Genomic DNA, 17032 nt, shown 5'->3' with positions numbered 1-17032 from the left:
CAATAAAACTGTTTCCTGACCCAGAAAAGCACCTACCACAAATGTTCCTACACGAGAGACATATATAAAATCAATAAGAACGGAATCTGCAACACAGACATCTTTTGAAGATGAAATGCTTAGATTACGTGAAATTATTCGCGTGTTGGAAAACCGTGTGAAATGTATAAACGTGCAAATCATTAGACTTTGTACAAAATTACTACGTGACAAGGAAAGTGCCCATCGTAAGAATAAACTGCGACCGCAACGTCACAGGACACAAGTACAAAAGGACAAGCTCAATTTAAAAAGTATTGGTTCAAAGTACTTGAAAAGAGATGCTCTCAATTTATTGATAAGCCAAATCAGTATACCATTGAATGGAAAACGTGGTGCGAGATGGAAATATGAAACTAAATTATTTGCACTTAATTTGTTGTATAGTACTCAGACATACAGCTTTTTATCACACTGTTTTAGCCTTTCATCAGTACATACCTTACAAACGTATGTGGAAGATATACAATTAAATTGTGGGATAAATAATAATATATTTCATCTTTTAAAGCAGAAAGTGCAGCAGTTACCAAAAACTGATATAATTGTTAATTTGTCTATGGATGAGATGTCACTAATGGCAAATTTGGTATATGACAGCTCTAGGGATCGTGTTATTGGATTTGAAGACATGGGTTTCATACATACATCTGTGGTTGCCAATACTACATTAGTTATAATGATTAACGGCATATTCTCAAATTTTAAACAGCCTTTAGTATATTATTTCTCTAAAGGACCTGTAGGAGCCACCCATCTGACGCGCGTAGTCTTTGAAGTTGTCAAAAAACTCACAGAGTTTGGTTTGGTTGTAAAAACACGTGTCACTGACCAAGGCTCGAATTTTGTGAAGGCACAGAGTGGGTATCACAACAGTTACCCCATGCTTAGTACACGAAGGTTGTACGATCTACTTTTTGTATGACACCCCACAGTTGATAAAAAGCATACGAAATAATTTATTCAGGTATAACATTATCCACAGAACAGATGAAGGATGGATTAGCACTGCTTCATGGAAGGACATTTGTCAGCTGTACTCAAGTGATTGCGAAAGGAAGCACAGGTTGGCCCACAAGCCCACTAAAAGAGCTGTCCAAGTGCCAGCATTTTCAAAAATGAAGGTAAGCACTGCAGTTCGTGTGTTGAGTCATACAGTAGCAGCAGGCATTAAGATATTTTTCACTTGTGGCACCATATCATCATCTGCTACTGCTACTGCAGATTTTTGCCAAAACATAAAAGATATTTCTGACATATTTACTGCACATTTTGTTAAAGGACCTGTATCCTTAAGGAACTTCATTACAAGTGCCTTTTACATTATTAAATTCAGGAATCAAGACTTAGTCTGTAGGAGCAAGAGAAGAAATGAAAAAGTGATGAAGCTGGATCATTTGGGTGGCTAAAGTGTTAGGACTGACTCATTCATTTAATTTTATTTTAGTTAAATATATCAATGGGATATAATAAAGGTTTAAAACAGTCATGCTATTTATTGAGATAACCTGATACCACAAAGAATAAGATGGAAATTTTATTTTTGGTAGCAGGCTTCCTGCAAACCAGAACGTAATGAAAAGTGATGTGTCGCTTCATTTTTACACAAGGAAGAGCATTATATACTTGATATGTTGGGTACACAGCGTGTATTCTCTTACTTTCAGTGGAATAAGTGCGATTGTATGCTGCTACTTAATTATTTCTTCAAGAATATGTTGCAGCTTTTGTCACTTCATTCAATAGTTCGTGCTCTGTTTATTTATATTTCACGAACATTTATGTCTCTCGCTGTTCTCCTAACACTTGTGACGCAAAAATATACTTACTATTTTGTAAATGATGTACAAAAGGAATTAAAAACAAACATTATTTTTACGTCTCATCTGCCGTCAGAGGAAGGCGAGCTTTCTGACCGCTAGGGGTGCTAGCGTCACTTGAACTGTCAAATGGTAACAACTTTCACAGCACTGAGTGTCGCGACTGTGCCTAAGTCAAGTTTATGCATTACGCATTTGGGTATTAATTATCATTTGTATATATAAGCCTCTCACTAGAGTGTTGGTGTTTGCTGCTGTCACGACCTGTGAAGCTTGGGTGAGATTCTAATTCTGTTTGCTGCTAGCTTGTGAATTTGCAGTATCGCTAATGCTCAATAGTAAAGTGAAGTTGCCATAATAAACAATGTTACTCATATGTTCATTTACTTGGCTTGTTTATAGTCTGGACTCATCTTACTTTGCGTTATATAATAACTTCCTTTTTATTCCATCACGCTTTTACTTAAGGTTAACGTCAGGCCTTTTTAGAACAATCTATCTGTTCATGCTTAATCCTAGGTATCTGTTTACTTCAAAGAGATGTTATTTTATCTCTGCCACAGCACTGTGCTGGAACTTATAAGTTAAATATACTGACTGTTTTGCGCTAACAGGTGGTGCCTTATTTACGTCACATTTGAAAATAGGGAATAGCCTCATGGAATCGAATCTTTTCACACTACTTTCCTCTTTTGTCTGGACATTAAGTATTTCTTTCAAAACAGGTCATTAATTTGTCGTCGATTAAATTTCACTTTCTAATACTAAGCACATATAATCATCATTTTCGTATTACTATTTACCGAGAGAAGTGCATTATTCGCTCCTTCCTGCTCATTTTCAAATTACTATTTAGCGAGAGAAGTGCATTATTCGCTCCTTCCTCTTTCCTGATTTTAGTACCTCGGGGCTAATTAATACCTCTCGAGTACATCATTTTTCTTACATACTAACTTATAACTAAAATTGAAAATCGCCTCTAGGACATGTCCTCCTGTTTACATAAAGATTATTCATATAAATACTTGTCTACAACTTATTCTGTATTTTATTTTCCAGACGTGTTGTTTCAATACACAAGGTTTCCTTTTAGTACCGGTTAACGTCTGTAGTCAGTTCAGTTCAGTTCTTGTCACTCATTGGTTAATCCTGATCTCCAATACCTTAGAATTTTCTTACAGCTTAAATTAACTTAATTCCTGGCGTTATAAAATTTTCCTAAATCATGATGGTGGAAAAATCCTTTGATTTTATTCGTGGCAGCGTCAGATAACAAATAGCTACCAATGTGGGTTCCCTCATTATCACAAAGGGACCTTCATAAATGTGTTGCCACTTTCGATTCTTCTTTAGCAACAGGGATGGTTTAAAGTGAGTCCTCACTAATACCATTTCTCCTACTTTGAAATCGATAACTCTGTTTCTTATCAAATGCCTTTTTTCGGAGGTTAGCACACGTTGTCAATGATATGAGAGCTTGCCTGATTTTTGCGTCTAGGTCCAATTCGTTGTCTTGTAACTTTGGAAGGGGGTCTATCCATTCATTCCTTTCTTTTGATCTTGACATTAACTCACGTGGCGTGAATCCGGTCGACAGATGAGGAAGGTGGTTTACAATCTGTTCGAAACGTGTTACGAAATCTACCCACTTACATTGCTTGTTCGGAATGTACGTCCTTATAAATCTGTTAAATTCTTTGAAGATTCTTTCTGTCGGATTCGATTGCGGTCGAAACAGGGATATCAAAATTTGTTTAATTCCATGGCGAGCAAGAAATGCACGCCAGGGGCGTGATGTGAAATTCGAAGCATTATCGGACAAGATTGATTCTGGAACCCCGAATCGTGGGAAATAATCATTTTCAACGCGACGAATTATCGGATTTGCACAAGAAGATTTCACTGCATACAGTCTTATGTGCTTAGAAAAATTGTCCAGGATTGCTACTTAGTATTTAGCGCCTCCCCTACCGGTGGGTAGTGGGCCTGCCAAATCAATACTAAGAAGCTGGTTTGGCCTTTCAGCAATTATTGGATTTAGTGGGATTGAAGTGGAAATGTTTAAGGATTTTGCCTTTTGACAGATGACACAGTTTCTCAATAATTTATGGATTCTCTGATGTAGATTCGGAACATAACAGTAAGCCAAGATTTTCCTTTTACATTTTTCTGGTCCGTAGTGACCTCATGAAATGTGAGTATACCACAGAAGATATTCAATGAAATTTCGGGGGATGCAAACACACCACCTCTCAGATGACTCAGACGTCTTATGAAATAGCACTTGGTTATGAACTTTATAAAACTTCGACAACTTGTGGAATGGATTTTCGTGAAGAATTTGTCTAACCTTTTTCCATTTTGGATCTGTATTTTGAAGAATCTGAATCTGCCTAGATAACTGAAGAAAATACTTTCTGTGAATTGAATCTTCCATTAACAAAACTTTATAATTAGACATTTGTTACACCAGTTCGCTGGTTTCTGGTAAGCCCTCAGGTGAGCGAAAAAGTGTGTCTGCTATAACATTATCTTTACCTTTTATATATACAATGTCAAAGTCATATTCCTGCAGGAATAAGCACCATCGAGTAAGGTGGGGATGTGGCAACTTGCATGAAAGGAGGAATGATAAGGCTTGATGGTCTGAATAGAATTTAATTTTTCTTCCATAGATACAATTGTTAAATCGCCTAAAAGCCCATACAACGGCGAGTGCCTCCATCTCCGTAACCGAATAAGACTTTTCGCACTCAGATAACACTCGGCTCGCAAAGCTAATCACTTGGATTTGCTCGTGTCCATCTACTAATTGAATCTGGAAAAGACAAGCGCCGATACCCACAAAGGAAGCGTCTGCAGTAATGCAAAATTCCTTATCCATCTGAGAATGATGGAGAATGTTACTGTTAACCAGACTGTCTTTAATTTTCTCAAATCCGTCTTGGCATTCCGGCGTCCAATTCCAATGTGAATTCTTTTTTAAAAGGTTGTGAAGAGCGGGATTTTTCAATACCTGATTGGGAACAAAACGTCTGAAAAATGACGTAAGACCGATAAATCTTTTCAGTTGCCTTTTTGTAACAGGGGTTGGAAATTTTTGTATAGCAGACAATTTTTCCAGGTCAGGTTTAATTCCTTCAGGGGTGTCCTAAAAATGTAATTTCACTTTTTCCAAACTTGGATTTCTTAAGATTTGCTGTAACACCATACTCCCTGAATCGTTGAAATACCTTTTGCAGAAGGGCCACATGATCTTCCCAATTTTTCGATGCTGCAAGAACGTCATCCACATAGACTGTTACTTCATCTAAAAGTTCAGGACCTAGTACATAGCCAAGAGCAGAAATAAAAATTCCGGAACTCACATTTAGTCCAAACGGTACAACTTTGAAATGGTACGATCTACCTGCAAATATAAAGTGAATGAGATACTTCTATCACATGTAAGTAGGCTGTTTACGTTTTTTTATTGGTAACGCTACGTAGCGCTCTGAAAATCACTGGCTGTGCCGATTGCAGTCTGTGGCTGGTTTGCATTGTTGTCTGCCATTGTAGTGTTGAGCAGCGGCAGCTGGATGCTAACAGCGCATAGCGTTGCGCAGTTGGAGGTGAGCCACCAGTGGTGGTGGATGTGGGGAGAGAGATGGCGGAGTTTTGAAATTTGTAAGAATTGGTGTCACGAACTGAAATATATATATTATGACTATTAAGGTAAATACATTGTTTGTTCTGTATTAAAATCTTTCATTTGCTAACTATGCCTATCAGTAGTTAGTGCCTTCAGTAGTTTGAATCTTTTATTTAGCTGGCAGTAGTGGCGCTCGCTGTATTGCAGTAGCTTGAGTAACGAAGATTTTTGTGAGGTAAGTGATTTGTGAAACGTATAGGTTATTGTTAGTCAGGGCCATTCTTTCGTAGGGATTTTTGGAAGTCAGATTGCGTTGCGCCAAATTATTGTGTGTCAGTTTAAGTACAGTCGTGTATAATTCTTTTAAGGGGACGTTTCACACATTCCAGCGTAACATTTTCCTGATCTCGCATTTGACAGCTTCACGTCTCGCATATGGAATGGAATAGCTTGTTCTACAGTAGGTTGAATTGGGTAGAACATCCATTCGATATTCAAAGCCTTTTATTAGTCCAGGTTTCTTAGAAAATACTTGAACGTAATCTGTTAACAAATTGTAAAGCTCATTCTTCTGTTTGGATAATTCAGTGGACTCACTAGCTTTAGCGTATAATTCATTCTGACTGGGGATTAGGTCTTTATACTCATCGTCATCAACACTTTCAAGATCTGTCATGTCTTCAGTCTGACTGTACTGTTGTCTTTTAGTCCATGACCGTACTGCTATTTGAAGCACCCCAAAGTTTGTCTTCACCTTACTACTTAACAAATTTACAGTTACTTGTTGCTGGCTTGCTACTAGAGTACAGATTCCACACTCGATGTCAATTTTTGCTTTCGTCTGCTTCAAGAATTCAATATTCAGGATACATGGCACTGATAGGTTTTTAACAATAAGAAAAATACACGTTACTGAAATAGACTCTATCTGGATTTGAAGCTGAGTCTGAAGATTTACATGTTGTGTTAGTGGACCAATTGCTCCCGAAACGGTGCAACCTTGAATTGGAAGTGATAAAATTTTGCATACAGAGGATATTTGCTTAAATAAACAAAGATAAGACATTTATATTAGCTCCTGTATCTACGATGGCTGTTACTGATATGTTGGCAATTGATACTCTTATGGGAGCTTGAACTTGTTCGTCCAGTACGTCATCATTGTCTTTCGTCTCAGTGTCTGCTACTAGATCATCCCATAAGTTTGTCTCTTTGTCATACCTAATTGCTTTAACTTCGTGTGGACTAAAGGACAGGGTGCCCCCATTAAAACCTGCAGCATGCACTAGGAGGCTCAAAGGTGCTGCTTTTAGTTTTCCGCTCGACGCTTACTTTCCTGTTGATTTATATTTCTTAAAGTTTCTTCCATCTGGAACTGGTGTTGGTTTTGTGGTACTAACTCGGTTGGAAATGGATCTTGTTGTCCTGGCGTATTCGCTTGTGCATAATACATTTGCGTATTATGCGGGCGTTTAAGCTTCAGACTTTCCGAAGGTCCGTTCGCTTGTTGCGTGAAATGTATATTTTGTGGCTGAAAGGTATTTTGCTGTGGCTTGTGTTGATTGTAACCGTTACTGAAAGGTGTACGTTGGTCTCCACCTTGATTATGCCATTTATTTCCTTTCCACTGACGATCTGAATCGTAAGACTGATCGTTTTGATAATTACCGTTGATCGGTTGCGTGTTTCCATATTGCTGGGGCTGTGTATTATAAAGTGCATTTCCGTACTGAGGTGGTGACGAATTATATATTGGGTTGTATCTCTGGCCGTTATTGTACTTATTTTTGTATTTACTGTTGGAGTACGTATTGTGTTTATTTTTGAAACCATTGTGGTGTTGGTACTGGCCGTCGCTGTGACGCGCTTTCGCTCGGCCACCATTGTTGCCTGCGTATTCTGCACTGTGCTGGCCACCTGCACTGAAGTGGGCGTTGCCAACATCAACCCTAGCGTCCTCGTAAATCACATCTAATGAGTCTAACACAGGTAGTAAGGTATCCGTATCGTCCTCAGATACGTTTACTAACTTTTCTCTGATCGCAATCGGTAGCTTAGTTTTTAGAATCGTAATAACGTCTTTGGCGGTGATCGGCGAATCCCAGAACTTGATTTTCGCTAAATACTTTTCAAAATATCTTCTCAAACCACCGCGCTTACTGTTAAACACTTCGGCGCTGTAAACCTCTTTTTTTCAGGCGCTGCTGCACACCAGAACTCCAGAATTTAGCTAAAAACATCTGCTCAAACTCTTTGTAACTTTTAAAGAGTCGACCATTTCGGTTCCCCATAAGGCAGCATCGCCTACGATAAATCCAGTAACGAATTGAATTCGCTGGCGGTCACTCCAGCTATTCGGGACAATTCCTGAAAAATTTCAGAGGAACACTATAGGATGAACTTCTCTTTTCTGTGGGTGAAAGGTCGGAAAAACACGATGTTTGATCACGCTTTCCTCCTGCATCAAACTGACAAAAGTGGGTGGGCTAGTACTTTGGTTCAATTGTGCTTCTATAGAACTATGAGTTTGAGCGTTGTCAAATGGTGAACGGTAATGTACCTGCTGTTCTTCATTACATCGTGGTGAATTATTCCACTCTCCTGACACGGGACGTGGGGAATTTTCAACTTGACATTTTAGCGTACGAACTTAATCTATCTGTTGACGCCATTCAGGTAAGTGTTGAGCTAACGTTCGTCTCATCTGGCCTAATTCTGACACCACCATGTCTCCTGTTTTTCCAGGGGCTGCCAATATTTCAAAGGTCACGTTTTTTACAGTTTCCCTGAGTTCGTTCTTGACCTTGTTTTCTATGAATCGGTCTTTGTTTTTAATTCACTCTTGGTAGTGGTCGCTTCAGCATGTGCCTTAACAGTATTCTTTATTTGATCCTTTACATTAAGAGTCTCAATCTGTTTGGAAAGATCATCAACATTCTCGATAGTGTCTACTGCGGTTTTAACTCCTTTGACCTCATCAGAGATTGCAGTACAATCTTCTTTTAAGGTCGCAGCTTGTTTTTGATATTCCATCACTTTTGAATTTATCTCTCCCTTGGCTGCTTCGATTTTTTCATCCAACCGTTTTGAAATAACCTCTATTTTTGACTCTACTTGTGTGTCAATTTCTAGCCTAATGGTCGTGATCTGACTACTGATTTGGCTTTGGGCATTACCCAACATAGTATTTAAATCAGCTGTTATGTCTGCCTTTAGTTCGGCTTTACCGTATTTAACCGTGTATTTAGGCCATTTATCTCCGTTTACAGACCTGTTTTTACTGAATTTATGTCTGTTTTTACTAAATTTATGTCTGTTTTTACTAAATTTATTTCTGTTTTTACTGAATTTATGTCTGCTTTTACGGCGTTGCACAGATTTGTAAGGACCTGATTTTTATTATGCCGTCTTTCGGCCATCTCTTTTTCTTCGCGGGCCTTTTCATCTAATTTTTCCTGCTTTTCACGTACCTGTCTTTGCGCTTCTCTTTGTCTTTTGACTTTCGAACTTGCGTTCCATTATTGCTTCTATCATTGCGGCCAAGTCATTTTTTTCAAAAGCGGGAATAGTTTGCACACTAGGACCAGCATCTAAAACTTCGGTCGAGGCTGCCTCTGCCTCCGCTCGTATACCTATCGCGCGTGACCGTAATGGATAGTGAGGTCCATTCGCATCACCGCTGTCGTCTGCTTTTGTTTGTGTCCGCTGTTTACCGTCAGCCATGTTCATGAATTATTTGTCAAACGTCAAAGTCCTACAGATATTGTTTGTCACTGCCGTCAGTCGTTTGTCTGTGACGTAGTGCTATGGCTTACTGGGACCTAAGATGAAATTTTAACTCTGGGTAACAACTTCATGTACGCCAAGAAGACAAGATGGTTCCTACTAATTACAAACAAATGAAATATCACCCGTTTTACCAGTTTTGAGCGTAATTATCCGCCATGTCGTAATTTTTTTTAATGCTCTGACAACAATGGTACACTTTCACTGAATTTAACTACATAAGAATGGACTATAGACAAATTGAAATAAAGCTGTTTCAAGGCAAGGAAATACAGGTTTACGTTCTGATCAACTCGAAAGATGCAACGTCACTACGAAAGCTTGGCTACGGAGTATAAAAATTCCACTACTATGGCTGTCTTGATGGTGATACGGCTGGATACTCGCGTTTTTTGGTAATTTCATCAATCGTTCTTCTGAATTAATTAAAAGGTTTTCCCACGTCCCTTTCTCGGTTGAATTGCATTCACATGAAAAAAAATGAAACAATTATTAGAACAAGCACCGAAAATTTTTTAAACACGTACATGAAATGATTTTTGATCAAGTCCCTGTTCGGGGGCCAAGTGTAGCGTTGCTCTTGGAGGACGAAAATAAAAAGAATTGTTACTTTTTTTTAATGTCGAAAAAGTGAATATTTTGTGGGCCACTTGGCAACAGAATCAGGGATTGATTACACTATTATAATAACATACGTTGGGCATTAAATACTCAGACGTGAGAACTCAGACATTGAACACTCAAGACAGAACAAAGTTAGAAAAGACGAACAGGCGAGCTCTGCTGAGCTCTGATTATCACTTAGCAAAATTGCCTGCATTGCCGGTGCTGCGGACATACATTACCAAGCTGTCTTCTTAAGTGCAAGGACACGACCTGGCGTACCGGAAGCGATGGCTGGTAGCTTCGACGTCCTGTCGTGGTGATGATAATGTCGCGAGTATAGCCCGAAACAAATTATCCTGGTCTGGTTGTTCTGGACTAAAGATTTCCTAGCAATAGAAATGCGCCTCTGAGGGAGACGAAGAAGGCTCGCCACACAATCACTGACGGTACAGTGACTGATTTTAATAAGCGAAGTCACACAGTAACTCCGATACAGTCAACTTTAGCCAAAACTGCTCAAGACAGACAACATAGGCCGCTTGTATGCAGAACTCTCAATTGCCAACTGTACTCGGAAAGTTACGTTCAAGTCGAAATTTCGTCAAACAGTTACAATTAAATAAAAGTATATTAGACAGCCAACGGAAGGCAGGCTGTTCAGAGCAACGAGAGCTCAGTCTTGTAACCTACTCCGACCGAAAGGCGAGAGCCGACTACCACAAGAGAACCCCTACAAACCGAACACAGAACATTCCCGCAGCCACGACAGTGGCCGTGGTTAAACGCTCCAATCAGCAACTCGAAAACCAGTGGAAAATTCCACTCTATTGCCGAAGCACTACCATTCTACCAATGGAGATTCTTGGCGCCAATTTCTGGGCCGATTTTGCTTCGTCACGGAGCTATGCCCTGAGCAAGACAACCACAGTTACGATTTTGCAGAAAACGCGGGAATTTGCCCGCCAAGACTGCCTGGGTACACAAGTCCTTCCCACGCCTCGCTGGTAGCCCGCCAGAAAGTGTTTTCGCTAAGTTTCTGCGAAGTAACGGAACCTCTAGCCGAGCCGCTCCTTCAGGCCCCTGCACACGACTCCCTCACACCCGTCGGCTTAACCCTTTCAAGATCAGCAGAGCCCGTCACCGGACCATCCGGACTACGTGGGAAGAGCGCGTGTCAAGGAATAGCAATTTTTCACTGCATACAATTAGGGAGGAAAATCGAATTACTCAGAGTAAGATAGAAATATGAGAGGGGGCTTCTGCCACCTCTCGTCTTTTTCTACGTTGCTGTTACCTATTTTTTCAAGTATCCCGTCATTTTCTTCCATGTTGTCTTTTAGTTCTTCTGTCCATGTTGTTTCCTATTTCTTATTTCTTCTGCTTTGAAACCCTTCTAAATTCAATAGTTTTTCTTGAAAAGGTTTATTTCTGTAAGTTCCGACTCTTTGATGTTTCTTTCTAGTTCTTTGCTTACTTCTTAATCCATGCTATTACTGGTGTATTCTTCCAGAAGTTAAGGAATATTTGTCTATTTACCTGTTCACATTCATTCGGTAGATGTGTTCAACAAAGGTTAATCCCTGCTTAGCCATTATGTCTGATGCTTTCTCTATGTTTTTGTAGATCTCATTACTACCGATTTTCGAACCATCTGTAGATTGTATTGCACCCAAACCTAACCTAAACTAACCTACTACCTCTGTTATCACTCTGGTTACAGTTGTTATTGTTATTTCTTTCTTATCTCAGACGTTACGTCTGGTCAGAAGTAGAAAGTGACGCCGACCTTGATCAAGCGTGACTTCCTTTTAACTGTACGGTGTATGTTATATTGCATTTAGGAACTTTTGGGTAATTGAACATGTATCAATAATTACGGATTTCTGTAGTTGTATATATAAGTTTGGATGTAGCTGTATTGCATTGATGTACTGGTGGATATTGTGTGGTATGACTCCTGTAGTTGATAGTATAATTGGTATAATGTCAACTTTATCCTGATGCCACATATCCTTGACTTCCTCAGCCAGTTGGATGCATTTTTCAATTTTTTCTGCTGTTTTCTTTTGTATATTTGTTGTATTGAGTATGGATATTTCGATTAGTTGTGTTAATTTCTTCTTTTTATTGGTGAGTATGATGTCAGGTTTGTTATGTGGTGTTGTTTTATCTGTTATAATGGTTCTGTTCCAGTATAATTTGTATTCATCATTCTCCAGTACATTTTGTGGTGCATACTTGTGTGTGGGAACGTGTTGTTTTATAAGTTTATGTTGTAAGGCAAGCTGTTGACGTATTATTTTTGCTACATTGTCATGTCTTCTGGGGTATTCTGTATTTGCTAGTATTGATTCTATTTGTTGTTTGCAAAGTCTGCATTTATCTGTTGTGATACTGGGATCTTTAATAATATGCTTGCTGTAATATCTGGTGATTATTGTTTGATCCTGTATTGCAATCATGAATCCTTCCGTCTCACTGTATATACTGCCCCTTCTTAGCCATGTGTTGAATGTGTCTTGATCGATGTGTGGTTGTGTTAGACAATACGGGTGCTTGCCATGTAGTATTTTCTTTTTCCAATTTACTTTCTTCGTATCTGTTGATGTTATGTGATCTAAAGGGTTGTAGAAGTGGTTATGAAATTGCAGTGGTGTAGCCGATGTATTTATTTGAGTGATTGCTTTGTGTATTTTTCTAGTTTCTGCTCGTTCTAGAAAGAATTTTCTTAAATTGTCTACCTGTCCATAATGTAGGTTTTTTCTGTCGATAAATCCCCTTCCTCCTTGCTTTCTGCTTAATGTGAATCTTTCTGTTGCTGAATGTATATGATGTATTCTATATTTGTGGTATTGTGATCGTGTAAGTGTATTGAGTGCTTCTAGGTCTGTGTTACTCCATTTCCCTACTCCAAATGAGTAGGTCAATATTGGTATAGCATAAGTATTTATAGCTTTTGTTTTGTTTCTTGCTGTCAATTCTGTTTTCAGTATTTTTGTTAGTCTTTGTCTATATTTTTCTTTTAGTTCTTCTTTAATATTTGTATTATCTATTCCTATTTTTTGTGTGTATCCTAGATATTGATAGACATCTGTTTTTTCCATCGCTTCTATGCAGGCGCTGTGGTTATCCAATATGTAATCTTCTTGTTTAGTGTGTTTTCCCTTGACTATGCTGTTTTTCTTACATTTGTCTGTTCCAAAAGCCATATTTATATCATTGCTGAATACTTCTGTTATCTTTAGTAATTGGTTGAGTTGTTGATTTGTTGCTGCCAGTAGTTTTAGATCATCCATGTATAGCAAATGTGTGATTTTGTGTGGGTATGTTCCAGTAATATTGTATCCATAATTTGTATTATTTAGCATGTTGGATAGTGGGTTTAGAGCAAGGCAGAACCAGAAAGGACTTAATGAGTCTACTTGGTATATTCCACGCAAAATCTGTATTGGCTGTGATGTGATATTTTTTGAATTTGTTTGGATGTTAAGTGTGGTTTTCCAATTTTTCATTACTATGTTTAGGAACTGTATTAATTTAGGATCTACTTTGTATATTTCCAATATTTGTAGTAACCATGAGTGGGGTACACTATCAAAAGCTTTTTGGTAATCAATGTATGCGTAGTGTAGCGATCTTTGTTTAGTTTTTGCTTGATATGTCACCTCTGCATCTATTATCAGTTGCTCTTTACATCCTCATGCTCCTTTGCAACAGCCTTTCTGTTCTACATTTATAATTTTGTTCTGTGTTGTATGTGTCATTAATTTCTGTGTAATGACTGAAGTTAATATTTTGTATATTGTTGGTAGGCATGTTATGGGGCGGTATTTAGCTGGGTTTGCTGTGTCTGCTTGATCTTTAGGTTTCATATGTTATTCCATGTGTAAGTGTGTAAGGGAATGTGTATGGGTCTGCAATGTAACTATAAAAAAATTTAGTTACATGTGAATGTGTTGAGGTGAACTTCTTTAGCCAGAAATTTGCTATTTTATCTTTACCAGGGGCTTTCCAATTGTGAGTAGAATTAATTGCTTTGGTGACTTCATGTTGCAAAATTATCACTTCAGGCATTTGTGGTATCATCTTGTATGTGTCTGTTTCTGCTTCTATCCACTGTGCATGCCTGTACTGGGTTTGACCATATGTTGCTCCAGAAGTGTTCCATGTCTGTTATGTTTGGTGGATTCTTATTTTAATGTGTGTGTTATCTATTGTCTGGTAAAATTTCTTTTGGTTTGTGTTGAATGTTTGGTTTTGTTTCCTTCTATTTTCACGTTTTTGTATCTTCTAAGTCGTTTGGTCAATGCTTGTAATTTCTGCTTCTTTCATCTAATTGCTCTATCGCTTCTTGTTGTGAGATTTTACCTAACCTTTTTCGTTTTTTTCTGACATTTGATGTCTTATAAATTGTGTTAACTGTCCAAAGTCTTTTCTCAGTTTTTCTATTCTGATCTGTATCCATGCTGTGTTGCAATGCTGGTTTTGTGGGTTTCTTCTGTGTGTTGATCTGTAGCCATGCTGGTTTTGTGGGTTTCTTCTGTGTGTTGATTGGTTCTGATCTCTGCCTAGTGTGTATATTTAGTGTAGTGAGTGCTCCTATATAAACCAGTAGTTGTAACTCTTCCATAGTTGTGTTTTCATTTATTTTGTTGTGTATGATTGTGTTGATAGTTTTTATTGTTGTTTCGACTTGTGGGTTATTTGGCGGTCTATGCAAGAATGGTCTAATGTCTGTATTTGTGTCTTTGTATTCTACATATGTCAGCTGAAATTTTTCTTCTATATCTAACATGTGTGTCACTTCGTGTTCTATTTGTACTTGTTCTGGTGGCAGTCTTAAGATTTCGTTTTCCTCTGATTGTTTAATTGATGCGTGTTGTTCTTTGTTTGTTTGCTCTGGGATGTGTGAGTCCATTACTGTATTTTCTTCTTCTTCTTCTGATTGCACATTATTTTGTTCCAGTATTTGTTGTACTTGTTGTTTGATGTTTTCTAATTCTGACTGGGGTATCCTGTTATTTTTTATTATTACACGGATCTGATCAGCTAGTCGTTGTTCTGTTAAAAAATTTTAATTCTGGGTATCTGGTAATAAATGTTGTGTATACTTGTGATCTGTATCCAGTTGTGTTGGTTCCTAGGTTTGTTGCTTGGTAATAACAGAACATGAAGTGTCGGTTAACTTCATCTGACCATCTCATCCTCTGTCTTTGTTTTCCTTCCAGAGTGTTTGCAGGAAGCATATCCTGCAAAACACCTCTATTTGGATTTAAATCATTTTCCGTGTGGCTAGCAGTGTCGTTACCATTGTGGGCGGTAATAGGGTTCAAGCGTCGTCCCCGACCATGACGGCGCTTGTCCGAGGCTTCTTTAGTTGTGTCCAGAACCAACTAATCACACTAAAAGGGGGGTTAGCCCTATTAGTGGTTTGTTCTTTTCGTCGCCTTTTACGACTGGCAGAACATACCGGAGGCCTATTCTTTTCCCGGGCCTCCACGGGGATTATTGTTATTATTATCATTATTATTATTATTATCATTATTATTATTATTACGTCGTCCATAGATCCGACACAATGTATATTTGCACCATTAAAACAGATATCATCACATCACATGAACAGACTGTATGACAACTGGCACTACTCATGATCCTCAATTTCCCTTGTGCGTTTGCTGGCTGCTACGCCAGCGATGGGAGTTATTTGCGCAACATTGTTGCAAATGCAGAAGTTCGAACTGTCCAGTGGTTTCTATATTTCACAGGGGGACCTTTAGACCAGTAAATCAGAAATTTTGATAAATATTTGGTGTGTTGTAGACGCACCTTTTCTAATTACGTGCCAAGCGGCTTTTCATTCTACAGCTTCCGAGAAAATCGATTTCGAAATTTTTTTCGTACCTCCCATACCAGTAACACGAGCTTTATTCCAAGGTAGTGACAGTAGCGCAGTGGATACACACTGAAGAGACAGAGAAACTGGTGCATCTGCCTGTGTGTAGGACCCAAGCAAGCACGCAGAAGTGCCGCAACACGACATGGCATGGCATGGTTTAAGTATTTCTACGTTCTGGGGGACTGATGACCTCCACTGTTAAGTCCCACAGTGCTCAGAGCCATCTTTACCATTTTGCACAATGGGCATTAATTGATGCAAATGATCAGACAGGATGCTTACGTGCGTGTCACCTGTCAGAGTCATATCTAGACGTATCATGGGTCCCATATCACTCCAACCGCACATGTCCCACACCATTACAGGTCCTCCACCAACTGCTGTCATGCAGGGTCCATGGATTCATGAGGTTGCCTCTATACCCGTACCCGTACACGTCCATACCCTCCATATAATTAGGAACGAGACTCTTTCGACCAGGCAACATGTTTCCAGTCAACAACAGTCCAATGTCGGTGCTGGCAGGCCCAGGCGAGGCGTAAAGCTTTTTGTCGTGCAGTCATGAATGACACACGAGTGGACCTTGGTTCCAAAAGCGCATATCGATGATGTTTCGTTGAATGGCTCGTACGCTGACACTTGCTGAAGGTCCAGCACTGAAATCTGCAGCAATTTGCGGAAGGGTTGCGCTTCTGTCACGGTGAACGATTCTCCTCAATCATTCTTGGTCCCATTGTTGCAGGATCTTTTCCCGATCGCAGCGATTTCCGACATTTGATATTTTACCAGATTCCTGATATTCACGGTACACTCGTGAAATGGCCGTACGGGAAAATCCCCATTTCACCTTTACCTCGGAGATCCTGTGTCCCGACTCTCGTGCGCCGACGAACACCAGTTTTCAAACTCACTTAAATCTTATATAATTGCGTAGGCTTCCGCGGCCAGAGTTAGTCGAGATAAAAGTTTTCTGGATTTGGTACCGCGTCGTATGTAAAAACTACTGCTGCTGGAGAAAAACCAACGTTTCGGCCACGATTGCAGCGGCCTTCTTCTGGGTATAATGGTCACCATTATACCCAGAAGAAGGCCGCTGCGATCGTGGCCAAAACGTTGGTTTTTCTATAGCAGCAGTAGTTTTTACATTATGAAGCGGTACCAAACCCAGAAAACTTCAATGTTATCTAAATTTTGAGGGCCTGCCATGGTAGCATCAGCAACCGATCTAACTACTACGCCAGATACTTGTTG

Source organism: Schistocerca gregaria, chromosome 4, assembly GCF_023897955.1.
Source record: "Schistocerca gregaria isolate iqSchGreg1 chromosome 4, iqSchGreg1.2, whole genome shotgun sequence".
Taxonomy (NCBI): domain Eukaryota; kingdom Metazoa; phylum Arthropoda; class Insecta; order Orthoptera; family Acrididae; genus Schistocerca; species Schistocerca gregaria.
This window is presented reverse-complemented; position numbering follows the sequence as displayed.